The following is a 14,100-nucleotide window of genomic DNA, read 5'->3' as shown; positions in this document are numbered from 1 at the left end:
GGGGAATGGACAAGATACTGGGCTGGTTTTGGGGGAAACTTTAGCCTTCATATTTGACAACAAATGTATATGATTATCATCATCAGTGAAAATGAAAATAGTGTTTCCTAAATTCTATTATATTCTATAGTCAATTCTAATTTTATAATTCTAACTTTTGCATTCTCGATTATTTGTAGCAAATACTGAATTTGGGTAGCTTTTGCTTCCATCTCTGCTTCCCTCTATTGCAGAAGTCCCTGGGATGCAGAATATAAAATTGGAGTAAATAAAACCACAAAAGGAAATTTGTTGCCTTGAAATCTCATTCCATCTTCTTAAGTTAGGCCAGGATAGCTTTGGGATCAGTCACATGCTCAGTTCCTCTGGTAGCACAGAAAGCAAGAGTTCAGGGTGGTGGAGGTGTCTGCAGAAGCTGCACACACCCAGTGTTGACCTTGGCTGCATCCTGGAGTAGTCTGAACACCTCCCTTGCCAAGGAATATACATCGCCACCTCTCTCTCTCTCTCTCTCTCTCTCTCTCTCTCTCTCTCTCTCTCTCTCTCTCTCTTTTTCCCATCCTTCCATCCTCTCTCCCCACTTTCTTTCTTTTTAAACTTTTTATTTTGAAATAATTTAAAGCTTACAGAAAAGCAGCAAGAATACTAAAAAGAATTCCCAGATACCCTGCACTTGGATTCACCAGTGGATATCATTTGACCACATATGCTTTATCATTATTTCTCTATAAAAACACATTAGTAGTATTTTTTCCTGAATCCTTTGAGAATGAAGTCACACACAAGACCAATACCTCTAAACCCATCAGCATGAATTTCCTAAGGACAAGAACATCTTTTTATATAATACAGTACAATTATCAAAATCAGGAAATTTAGCCAGATAGGGTGGTACATGCATATAATCCCAGCAATGCAGGAGATTGAGGCAGGAGGATTGCAAGTTGGAGGCCAGCCTTAGAAACTTAGCAAGACCCTGTCTCAAAATAAAAAATAAAAAAAGATTGGGATTTACCTCAGTGGTAGAGTGCCCCTGGGTTCAATCACTAGTACTGGGGGAAAAAGATAAAGTGACCTCAGGAAACTTAGATTGATATAATACAGTGTTCTAATCTGCAGTCCACATTCAAATTTTGCTAATTGCCCAATATACCCTTTATAGAAATTTAATTTCTAGGTCCAGGATCTACTGTATTTAATATTTTAGTATTTTTTTGCGGGCGGTGGGGAGGACCAGGGATTGAACTCAGGGGCACCAGGCCATTTGCAATCCTCCTGTCTCAATCTCAGGAACTGCTGGATTACAGGTATGTGCCACCATGCCCTGCTAGTATTTAAGTCTTTTTTACATTCCTTTGGTTTGTTTCCTTAGACTTACTTTGCCTTTCATTATGTTAACATCTAAAAGAATATAGGTCAGAAAGGAGATGGATAGAGTAGAGGAAAGGGATGAGAGGGGGAAGAGTACTAGGGAATGAAATCTAGAAAATTATTCTATATCCATTTATGAATGTGCTACAATGAGTCCCACTTATAATGCAATAATAATAATAATAATAATAATAATAATAACAACAACAACAACAAATGGAAGGTTGATCAGTAAAGTAGAGCAAGCAGATCAATGGTAAGGAGGAGAGAAGGGAAAAGGAAAGTACTGGGAATGAGATTGATCAAATTTTGTGATGTGCATGTACAAATATGGCATAATAAATTCTATTATGTATAACTATAATGTACCAATTAAAAGGGAATATAGGTCAGTTATTTTGTAGATAGCTCTTAAATTTGGGTATGACTTATTTTTATTATTTTTTAATTTTTTTGTGCTTGGTATCGAACCCAGGGCCTCAGGCATGGTGAGCATGTGCACTACTACAGAGCTACATCTCCAGCCCATCATTCTTTTTTGCAGGGATACTGGGGTTTGAACTCAGGGGCACTCAACCACTGAACCACATCCCCAGCCCTATTTTGTATTTTATTTAGAGACAGGGTCTCAATGAGTTGCTTAGTGCCCCACCGTTGCTGAGGTTGGCTTTGAATTTGCAATCCTTCTGCCTCAGCCTCTCGAGCCACTGGGATTATAGGCATGCACCACTATGCCTAGCCCACCGTCATTCTTAGTGGTTGCCTAGTATATCACTATTTGGTGAACCCTGGTTAATTTAAACCAATTTCCTATAGTAGCACATTTAGGTGGGTGTCAATTTTAAAAAATATAATAAACTGTTTTGCAGTAAGCTCTTTTTTTTGGTGCTGGGAATTGAACTCAGAGGCACTCGACCACTGAGCCATCACCCCAGTACTATTTTGTATTTTATTTAGAGACAGGGTCTCACTGAGTTGGTTAGCACCTCCCTTTAGGGGAGGCTGGCTTTGAACTCATGATCCTCCTGTCTCAGCCTCCGGAGCCACTGGGATTATAGGCATGCATCACTGCACTCAGCCTGCAGTAAGTATTTTTGAACCTTCATAATTTGTGTGGTTGTCTATTTCCTGAGTCAAAACTCTTGGTCCTTAAGTGTGGCCAATGTCATTCTCCAAAGAGTAGTGCACGGCTTTAAATTCCAGTCAGCAGAGTCTGTATAATGTCCTTACTCTCACCAACCCCATGTATTAGGTGAAAGGGTATCTGACTGTTACTTTAAAATTGTGTTTTGTTGCAGGGCATGATGGTACATGCCCAGAATCCCAGTTACTTGAGAGGCTGAGGCAGGAGGATCCCAAGTTCAAGACTTGCCTGAATAGCTTAGTGAGACCCTGTCTCAAAATAAAAAGTAAAAAGGGCTTGGGATGTAGCTCAGTGGTAGAGTTCCTTGGATTAATTCCTAGTACCAAAAAAGGGTTAACATTATTTTCATCTGTGTAATTATGATTCATGGTTCTTTTGTGAGTTTCCTGTCTGTGCTTTTGACCCATTGTACTGTTGGTATAGCCATTTTTGTATCATCTCCTTAGTTGAGGCAGCAGCTGAGGAGCTGAGTGTGTAGGAATCTGGGAATGGGAAAACCTGGTGTGAAAAGCCCCTACTGATTTTGCACTCTCTGGTTTGCTGACTGGGGGGATTTGGCGTTGGAGAGTAGCAAGAGGAAAGTAGGAAGAAACATTAGGCTTCCTGTGGAACCACAAAGAAGACCTGGGTGGAAAGAACTGAACTTGCCATTTCTGCTGTTTCTGACCTCACAGCATTTTAGAGAAGAAGGCTGGGGCACTAGGCTGGATCTTGGGAAAAAGAAGAAATGGCAGTGGAGACAGAGATGTGGTTAGGTGGAAGGGGAACCAGGTATGCTGTAAGGCAGAAGCTGTTTAAGGATAGTGTCAGGAAGGTTCCTGGCTCATTTCTTGATTATCCTGCCTGAGACCAGGCAGTATGCACCTGCCCAGGCTGTATAAGCTGTTCCTGGGTCTCAGACACCCTTCCTGTCTTCTTGGACCTTACATCCCCAAAGAATATGGACACTTACCTAAACGCTTGCTTTTCTTCCTAATGCCTTCCCAGATGTTGACACTAACAAGGATGATATTATCATTATAGTGAGCCACAGCATGCCAGGGACATGAAGTTCTCTCTGGTAAAAAATGACCCCTTTCCTTATAGTATTCCATCAAATAGAGGTTCATTTTGCTTAACTGACTTTTCTTTCAGTGTATATTTCCTGAGCAGGATAGCCTGTCAATCATGCACACTTCAGGTTCTGACCTTCAGAGGATCAGTCTTTGAGTTGGGCCCTGATAATGTGATCAGACACAAAGTGACAACAGCTCACCATAGATATAAAAATAAGCAAGAATGACTCCATGCTCATAAATCAATCTTTCCTTTTTTCTCTCCCTCCCTCCTTCCTTCTTCTGTCCCTCTCTCTTTCCTTCTTTCATATTGAGGATCAAACCCAGGTACACTCTACCACTGAGCTATATCCCCAGTCCTTTTAATTTTATTTTGAGACAGGATCTCACAAAGTTGCCCAGGCTGGCATCCACTGGGTGCGATGGCACATGCCTGGAATCCTAGCAACTTGGGAGGCTGAAGCAGGAGGATCTGGAGTTCAAGCCAGTCTCAGCAACTTAGAGAGGCACATACTAACTCGGTGAGACCCTGTCTAAATAAAATATAAAAAAGGGCTGGGGATGTGCCTCAGTGGTTAAGTACCGCTGGGTTCAATCCTCAGTACCATACATGCACACACACACAAAAAGAAAATGGAGATCTTTCTGCTCTAGCCTCCTGAATTGGTAGCATGTACCATCCCTTCTTCCCTCCTTTCCCCAGCTTATTACACTGTAGTGTCCATGCCTCAATTCCTGAATCTTTTCTATTTTTTTTCCTGTCCCTAGGTGGTCTCATACAGTCTCATGGTTCCCCACCAGTTTAAATGGTACCTTCAAAGACCATGTTTGTGTTGACAACTTCAAATTACTATTTCGAGAGCAGACCACTCCTTGGAACTTCAGACTTGTACTTCCAATGTCTGGTGAGTACCTTAAGCCCAATATGTCCAACATTGATCTGATTTTCCCTATAAACCTTCCCCTTCCTCCTGATAGAATTGGGTTTTGCAATTTTTTTTTTGTACTGGGGATTGAACTCAAGGGACACATAACCACTGAGCCATATACCCAGCCCTTTTTATTGAGAAATAGGGTCTTGCTAAGTTGCTTAGGGTCTCAATAAGTTGCTGAGGCTGGCTTTGAATTTGAGGTCCTCCTGCCTCAGCCTTCCGAATTGCTGGAATTACAGGTGTTTGCCATTGTGTCTGGTTTCTAATCTGTCTTAAATCCTATTGGTTCAACCTTAAAAATATATTCAGATTCATCTCTTTCATCTCCTTTCCCCCTACCGATATCCTTGCTTTTCTTGGCCATTTATCTACACAGCAGCCAGAATGAGTTTGTTACAATGTGAGTTAGATCATGTAACTCCTTTGCTCAAAATTCTCTAATCACTTGGAATAAGCTAACTTCCTTACAAGGCCTGCAAGGCCCTACATATCCTTACCCCATTTACTTTTCTGAACTAACTGCAATTATTCATCTCATTGTATCAGAGTAACTACCTCACTGTTCTTTAAACAGGTACATGCACACCACAGAGCTTTTGCATTTGCTCTTCCAAGCTGTCTGGATCTTCTCCTCCCCCAGGTATCTGCATTTCTCATCCCCCCACCTCAAAATGCCCTTTCTCTTGGAGGTCTTCCTTGTCTATCCCATTCCCAAATTGGAAATTCTCCTCCATGTGTCCCATCCCCTTTGGTTTTTCTTTTTATTACTACATTTTATACCATCTAACTAGCTTGTTATATATTTTATTTATTTTTCTTGTTTAATGACTGCCAGTTCCCCAAAGGCAAAAGTATTTTTATCTGCTTTGTTTACTTATTTTAAGCCTGGGTAAAGCAGGACCTCAAATGACCATGCACTATCTCATTTAAAATACCCTCAAAAGTATGAGGCCCTTGGTTTAATCCCTAGTACTGCAAATAAAAACAAAAAACCTCCAGGAGCAGATACTATTACTTTCACCCTCAGTGATATGTGGAGCTCAGAGAAGTTGAGCAACTTGCCCAAGGTCATACAGCTACTAAGTGGGTTTCAGACATTGGCTACTTATTTCCAAACTCATGTTCTTTCTACTCAGAGGCACCATCTATCTTAGTGGGAATTATTATTATTTTTGTCATTTAAAAATAATGTGAGAATGATTGAGAATTAAGTTTCTACTTGGGATTGCACCAGAAACCACAGATCCAGCCATTCCTATATGCCTTTACTCACATTCGATGCCATTCTGAAGTTCTCTTGCATGCCATTTGCTCCATTCATTCATCCAAAAATTATTTGTTGAGCACCTGCTTTGTGCCAGGCATTATTTTTTGCTCTGAATTTACAGCAGCAAACAAAACGGACACCAAGTAAATGTAAAATATAACATCAGGTAGTTATAGGGCGTATAAGGTAATATAAAGCAGGGTAAGAGAGAATGACGTGGGGGTTATTTTAGATTGGGAGATCCATAAGAGATGTCAACTCTGGCTTTAAAATAAATTCTAAATCAGGCTGCTTCTCACTACACCATCACCAAATCCTACTGGAAATATTGCAGTAGTATCCTACCTGGCTCCCTTGCTTCTGGGCTTCCCCCAACCTCTAGCCCAAGCCGTTCCCTGCATGATGACCTGTGAGAGATGATGCAGGCGAGGTGAGAAGAGGTCTGATCTGAAATATGTTCTGAAACCAGAGTTGTCAAGGTTTGACTGAGTTAGGGACATGCAGGTTGGGTCTTGGGAAAGCAGACATTGAGGTTTAACCTGGAGCTGGGATGACCTTTCAGAGCTGCCCTGAGTTGGGATGAGGCAGCCAGGCCTTTACATCCACACATTATTCAGCCATGAGATGGTTTGACTCTGAAAAGAGTGTGACTCTGGGGAGGCAGTTATCCTTAGTCTATAAAGAGGGCGCCAGCCAAGGGACAAACAACACGTCAACTAAATAAGCCTAACGGATAACTCTAAAACACTCTACCAAAAAATAGTAGAATATAACATTTTTCTTTTTCTTTTTTTTATACTTTTTTAATTTTTAAATTTTATTTTTACAGACTGCATTTTGATTCATTATACACAAATGGGGTACAACTTTTCATTTCTATGGTTGTACACAATGTAGATTCACACCATTCATATAATCATACATATACATAGGGTAATATTGTCTGTGTCAGTCTACTATCTTTCCTTCCCCCACTCCCTCCTGCCCCATTTTCCTCTACACTATCCAAAGTTCCTCCATTCTTTTCTTGCCCCCCAGTCACTCCCCGCTTTATGTATCATCATCCACTTATCAGAAAAAACATTCGGCCTTTGGTTTTTTGGGCTTGGCTTATTTCACTTAGCATGATATTCTTCAACTCCATCCATTTACCAGCTAATGCCATAATTTTATTCTTCTTTATGGCTGAGTAATATTCCATTATATATATATATATACACACCAGTTTCTTTATCCATTCATCAACTGAAGGGCATCTAGGTTGGTTCCACAATCTAGCTATTGTGAATTGAGCTGCTATAAACATTGATGTGACTGTGTCACTGTAGTATGCTGATTTTAAGTCCTTTGGTTATAAACCAAGGAGTGGTATAGCTGGGTCAAATGGTGGATCCATTCCAAGTTTTTTGAGGAATCTCCATACTGCTTTCCAGAGTGGCTGCACCAATTTGCAACTCCATCAGCAGTGTATGAGTGTGCCTTTTCCCCCACACCCATGCCAACACTAATTATTGCTTGTGTTCTTGATAATAGCCATTGTAATTGGAGTTAGATAAAATCTTAGGGTGGTTTTAATTTGCATTTCTCTAATTACTAGTGATGATGAGCAAGCACTTTTTCATATATTTGTTAATCACCTGTATATCTTCTTCTGTGAAGTATTGGCCCAGTTCCTTAGTCCATTTATTATTGGATTATTTGTATTTTTGGTGTAAAGTTTTTAAGTTTCTTATAAATTTTGGAGATTAGTGCTCTGTCTGAAGTGTGTGTGGAAAAGATTTTCTCCCACTTTGCAGGCTCTCTTTTCACCTTATTGATTGTTTCCTTTGCTGAGAAAAAGCTTTTTAGTTTGAATCCATCCCATTTATTGATTCTTGCTTTTATTTCTTGCGCTATGGGGGTCTTGTTAAGGAACATGATGAAGATTCAGGCCTACTTTTTTTTCTATTTTGGTGAAGGGTCTGAGGCCTAATTCCTAGATCCTTGGTCCATTTTGTACAGGGTGAGAGATAGGAGTTTAATTTCATTTTACTGCACATGGATTTCCAGTTTCGACAGCACCATTTGTTGAAGAGGCTATCTTTTCTCCATTGTATGTTTTTGACACCTTTGTCTAGTATGAGATAACTGTACTTATGTAGGTTTGTCTCTGTGTCTTCTATCCTGTACCATTGGTCTACCTATCTATTTTGGTACCAATACCATGCCAAGAATATAACATTTTTCTTAGGTGCACATGGAACATTCTCCAAGCGAGACCAAATGCTAGGCCATAAAACAAGTCTCAATAATTTTAAAGGAACTGAAATCACACAAAATATGTACTCTGATTACAATAGAATTAGAAATCAACAATGAAAGCAAATTTGGGAAAATTCTAAGTATGCAAAAATTACACAACATACTTCTAAACAACTAACAAATCAAAGAAGAAATCACAAGGTAAATTAGAAAATATTTTGAGCTCAATTAAAACGAACACACCATTATTTTTGAGATGCAGATAAAGCTGTTTGTAGGAACATTAGTTGATAATGCCTATGGTAGAAAAGAATAAAGAATAAAGATCACAATAATCTAAATGCCTTAAGAAACTAGAAAAAGAAAAAATTAAACCTGAAGCAAGACAGAGGAAGGAAATAATAAGTATTAAAGTGAAAATAAATAAAATAGAAAATGAAAAATAATAGAGAAAATTAATGAATCCCCCTTTTTTTTGACAAGGTTAACAAATTTGATAAATCCTTAGTTAGACTGACCAGTAAAAAGAGAAGACATAAAATTACTAAAATCAGGAATGAAAGGGGGGACATCAATACTGATGTAACATGAGAATATTATCAACTATTATGTGCCAAAAAGTTAGAAGTGATAAAATGGACAATTTCCTAGAATGACACAAGTTGCTAAAACTGACTCATGGGGAAAAAAGAAAATCTGAATAGACCTATAAGAAGTAAAGATATTGAATTAGTAATTAACATCCAATAATCAGGTAATGTAGTATACATAAGGACAAAATGTAGGATAAAAATAACATAATCATCTCAAAAAATACAGAAAAAGTATTTGCTAAAACCCAGTTCCTGTTTATGAGGAAAACTTGACAAATTACAAATAAAAGGAAACTTACTCAACTTGGTAAAGTGCGTTTATGAAAAAATTAACATCACGTACCTGAAAGTGAATGACTAAATTCACATAGGGGTAAATGTTTTACCCCTATGTTTGGGAACAAAGTTCTCTTCAATTTTGTAGGTTGGTGTATACCCGACAGTGTAAGCATTCAGATTGGAAAGAAGGAATGAAAAGGAAGTCAATGGAAGAAGTAAAACTATATTTCTTTGCAGATTATATCTTACATGCAGAAAATTCTGATAAACCCCTCCAAATACTGTTAGTACTAATAAACAAGTCTAGCAAGTTCCCAGGATATAAAATCAATATGAAAAGTTCAAGTGTATTCAATGTCCTAGCAATTTGACAATTTAAAAATGAAATTAAGGCCAGACATGATGGCCCACACCTGTGATCCAAGGGTCTTAGAAGGCTGAGGCTGGATTGCTAGTTTGAGGTCAACCTCAGTAATTTAGTGAGACCCTAAGCAACTTAGTGAGACCCTATCTCAAAATAAAAAATAAAAAGGGCTGGGGATGTAGCTTGGTGGTAAAGTGTCCAGTACAAAAAATAACAACATAAAACAAAAAATTAAGAAAACAATTCCATTCCAATATTATCAAAAAGAATAAATTTATCTGGAATAAATTTAATAGAAGATAGCATGATTCATTCACTGAATATTGTACAACATTGCTGAAAATAATTTAAAGATTACAAAATAAATAAGCATCCTATTTTCCTAGACCAGAAGACTTACTATTATTAAGATGACAGTATTATCCAAATTGATCTGGAGATTCAATGTGCTTCCTATCAAAATCCCAGTTGACTTAATTTTTTTCAGAAATTGGCAAGTTGATCACAAAATTCATATGAAAATGCTAAGGACCTAGAATATTCTAGTCAAGCAGTTTTAAAAAAAGAACAACAGAGAACTTGTGCTTCCCAATTTTAAAGGTTACTATGAAACTATAGAAATCAGACAGCATGATATTGGTATAAGGTTAGACACATAGATTAATGCAATAGAATTGATTTATTAATTTTTAAAAAGGTACCCAGGCAACTCAGGTTGGGGAAGTCTTTTCAACAAATGGTCCTAGTACCATTCTCCACATGGAAAAGAACAAATTTGAGCCCTTACCTCATACCATATATAAAATTAACTCAAAGTTAACCATAAATCTAAATGAAAGAGCTAAAACTATACAACTATTAGAAGAAAGCCTGCTAGTAAATATTCAGGATTTTGGGTTAGATAATGATTTTTTTGCCTGTGACAGAAAATGTACAGCAATCAAATATAATATTGATAATTGGGCTTCATTGAACATAAAAACTTTGGGCTCAGTGGCACACACTTGTAATCCCAGTGGCTCTGAGGGCTAAGGCAGAAGGATCACAAGTTCAAGGTCACCTTGGGAAAGTTAGTGAGACTCTGTCTCAAAATAAAAAATAATAAGGACTGGGAATCCAGTTCAGTGCCCCTGGGTTTAATCTCCAATAAAAGTAAATAAATAAAAATTAAAAATTTTTTTAAAATTAAAAACTTTGGTGCCCTGAGAGGTACCATCAAGAAAATGAAAAGATAAGCAACAGAATAGAAACAAATATTTGCAATTCATATATTAGATAAGGCACTTATATCCAGAATATAAATAGAACCCTTATAATTCAGTAAAGATCATTTAAAAATGGGCAAGAAGCTGGGTGCAGTGGCACACGCCTGTTTCCTAGTGGCTCAGGAGACTGAGGCAGGATCATGAGTTCAAAGACAGCTTCAGCAACTTAGCAAGGCCCTCAGCAACTTAGTAAGACCTTGTATCAAAAAAAAAAAAAAAATGAGATACACAAATGATCAGTAAACAAACACAATAATTTTGCTTTTTGGAATCTACACCATTTGAATTCACAAGTTTATATCTTTTGCCTAAATTGGTTTGAATTGGTTTGGTTTTTGTTTTTTTCAGAGGCGGGGATTGAACAACTCAGGGCCTCATTTATGCTAGACAAGGTATTCTGCCACCGAGCTATAGCCCCAACCCTTACCTTTTACCTAATTTGGGAACTTTTCAGCCATTATTTCTTTGAATGCCTTTCCTGTTCCATTCTTTTCTTCTGTGACTTTTTTTTTTGTGGTCCTAGGGAATTGAACCCAGGGCCTTGCAAATGCTAAGCAAGCACTTTACCACTGAACGCTTTTTAAAATTTTTGATTTGAGATAGGTTCTTACTAAGTTGTCCAGGCTAGTTTCAACTTTCAACCCTCCTGCCTCAGACTCCACAATAGCTGAGATTACAGCCATGTAACACTGTGCCAAGATCCTTCTGAGATTCTTATGATGTGAATGTTAGCTCTTTTGTTAGTCCCACAAATCTCTGAACCTCTGTTCATTTTTTCAGTCCATTTGCTCGCTTTCAGTTCAGAATAATTTATACCTTCCATCTTTAAGTTCACTTTATTTTTCCTATATACTTTCCATTCTGCTGTTGAATAAATCTGAATTTTTAATTTTGATTACTATATTTTTAAGTTCTAAATTTCTGTTTAGTTATCCTTTATATCTTCTTTTTTGCCAATACTATTTATGTTTTTCATTTGTTTAGAGGGAGTTTATAAGTACTTATAAGTTTATAAGTACTTGTTTAAAGGGAATACACATAATTGCCTTATAAATGAGACATTTTATTTTTTCTTCCTGGTATTGGGGATTGAAACTGGGGGTGTTATACCACTGAGCTACAGCCCCAGCCCTTTCATTTTTTATTTTGAGACTGGGTTTCACTAAATTTTGGAGGCTGGCCTGGAACTTGTGATCCTCCTGCCTCAGCCTCCTGAGTATCTGGGATTACAGGCATGGGCCACTGCACCTGGCTTTGTTGAAGTATTTTTCTTTTTGCTCTTTCCTTCCTACTTTTCTTTCTTATTGTACTGGGGTTTGAATCCAGGGGAGCTTTACCACTGAGCTACATCCTCTGCCCTTTTTTTATTTTGAGATAGGAGCTTGCTAAATTGCCCAGTTGGACTCAAACTTGCAATCTTCCTACCTTAGCCTCAAGAGAAGTGGGGATTACAGGCATATACTACCATGCCTGGAGAAGAATTTTTAATACTTACTTTAAAATATTAGTCTGTGCCAAGTCAGGTTGTGAACACCTGTAAATCCCAGCAGCTGGAGGCTGAGGTAGGAGGATCATGAGTTCAAAGCCAGCCTCAGAAAGTTAGAGAGACCCTGTCTCAAAATAAAAAATTAAAAAGGACTGTGAATGTGACTCAGTGGTTAAGTGACTCTGATTTCAATCTGCCCCCTTCCCTCCTCATAGTACCTGTTCGATTTAAATATATCAGATAATCTCATCATCTAGGTCGTTTTGGATATTGGTGTCAATTGTCGTTTCTTATTCTGTTTGAGATCTTCCTTATTCTTGGCATGATAAATGATTTTCACTTGCATCCTGGACATTGTGGATATTATGAGACTTTGGATCTACTTAAATCTCTTTTAGCAGGCGTCCTTGGATATTGTGCCAGTGGAGGAAAGAGGGAGCTGACTCATTGCTGTCAGGAGGAGTAGGCTTCTGCTGACATACATTGGCTGAGAAAGTGTGAAGTCCCTTGTTTCTGCTCCCCACTTAGTCTCTAGTGACATGATGGAGAGAAGTCCGGTGCCACCAGGCAGAACTGAAAGTCCTGGCTTTCACTTGGTCTTCTCTGATGTCATGCCAGCAGTGGGGAGGGGTACTTCAGCTGGATGAGGGTCAACATTGAAATTGTCATGTCTAAACTCCCCATTCAGCCTTCTTGGTAGGTGAGGTGGAGTCCTCCTCCCTACTTTATGGTGTTTACCTTTAGTAGACAGCGATTGTTTAAAAGTTTTCTATCTTGTCAGGATGTCTGTCCCAAGCAGTGAGTAAGAGAGGAATCAAGTTTGGTTCCAACAAGTGGATTTTATTCACGCAATGCACACTCAACCCAACATTCCTAATAAGAGCATGTCACAAATACATTGAAGATTTCCTCCCTTGTTCACCTAGAGTCCAATCCCCATGGACTTACTCAATGCAATGTCTCTTAGCCAGTAAGCCAGTCAGCAAGACTGAGGGGATTCTTCTCAGCCGTAGCCTCTCTCAGCTCCTTGAATATCTTTGGATGTCCTAGGGTGTCTGATAAGCCAGAGACTGGGTGGCAGTTGTCACTGCGGGAGAGGTGGTCAGTCATCTGGCCTCGGTGACAACAGTTGATCAGCAATCAGTGATGGAGTGGACAGCAGCCGGGGCAGTCAAGAGACAGAGCGACATGGAGTCCCTCTGGTCACAGTGCCGCTGACAGTTTGCTCCCAAAGTCCAGGGGTTTAAGTAGTGATTTTCAGCCCAGTCATGCTCTGGTCTTCATTGATAAAGACCAGAACATGACTACACTAGGAGCCACCACTCAAATCATAGATGAAGGTTCATATCGGCATTGTTCACTTGCCAAACAGCAAGTTTGTCACCAGGCGCCTTTATTTTAGTTTTACAAGTCCAGGCAAATACCAAATACAGCTTATTATTACTACATAACATACAACTATAGCAATTCCTATTATTTCCTTGTCTCATTACAGTCCCATTCTTGATCCTTTGGTTAAAAAAAATTTTTTTTCTGTGATTGTTGAAGTTTCCTGGTAGCTGGCTTTTCCAGCACCCAGTTCCATATATATGAGGCAAAAACAAAACTCAGAAAACTCACCATCATATTCTTTGGGTCTTGAGATTCTTAGCCAGTCTGCTTTTTCATCTCAGTCTTCTTATATTTGTTTTATATATAAAATCCAGGATTGTAGTTGCATTTATCAGGAAGAATCAGAAGTGCATCTATTCCATCTTGTCTTAGAACTGAAAGCCAGCTTCGCAAATTCTTAAAATGTTTGTGGTAGATTTACTGCATGACCCACAAATTCCATGTTATCCAAGAAAAATGAAAGAATATGTCCACACAAACACATGTATAATAATGTTCATCACAGTATTATTTACAACATCCGTTAAATGGAAACAGCCCAAATATCCATCAGTGAGTAGTATATGGTACATCCATACAATGGAACACTAACAATAAAGAGGAATGAAGTACTGATATGTAAATGTGCCTCAAAAACATGCTAAGTGAAAGAGGTCTGACTCAAAAGGTCACATATTGTATGATGTCATTTACACAAAAGACCATAATAGA

The 14,100-nt window shown here is 38.4% G+C and overlaps 1 pseudogene; it reads left to right on the top strand.

Annotated features, from left to right (window-relative positions):
- LOC124988288 (SUN domain-containing protein 1-like) overlaps positions 1 to 14,100 on the top strand; it is a 92,736-nt pseudogene that overhangs the window by 20,140 nt on the left and 58,496 nt on the right.

Source organism: Sciurus carolinensis, chromosome 7 (assembly GCF_902686445.1).
Source record: "Sciurus carolinensis chromosome 7, mSciCar1.2, whole genome shotgun sequence".
NCBI lineage: Eukaryota > Metazoa > Chordata > Mammalia > Rodentia > Sciuridae > Sciurus > Sciurus carolinensis.
This window is presented reverse-complemented; position numbering and strand designations above follow the sequence as displayed.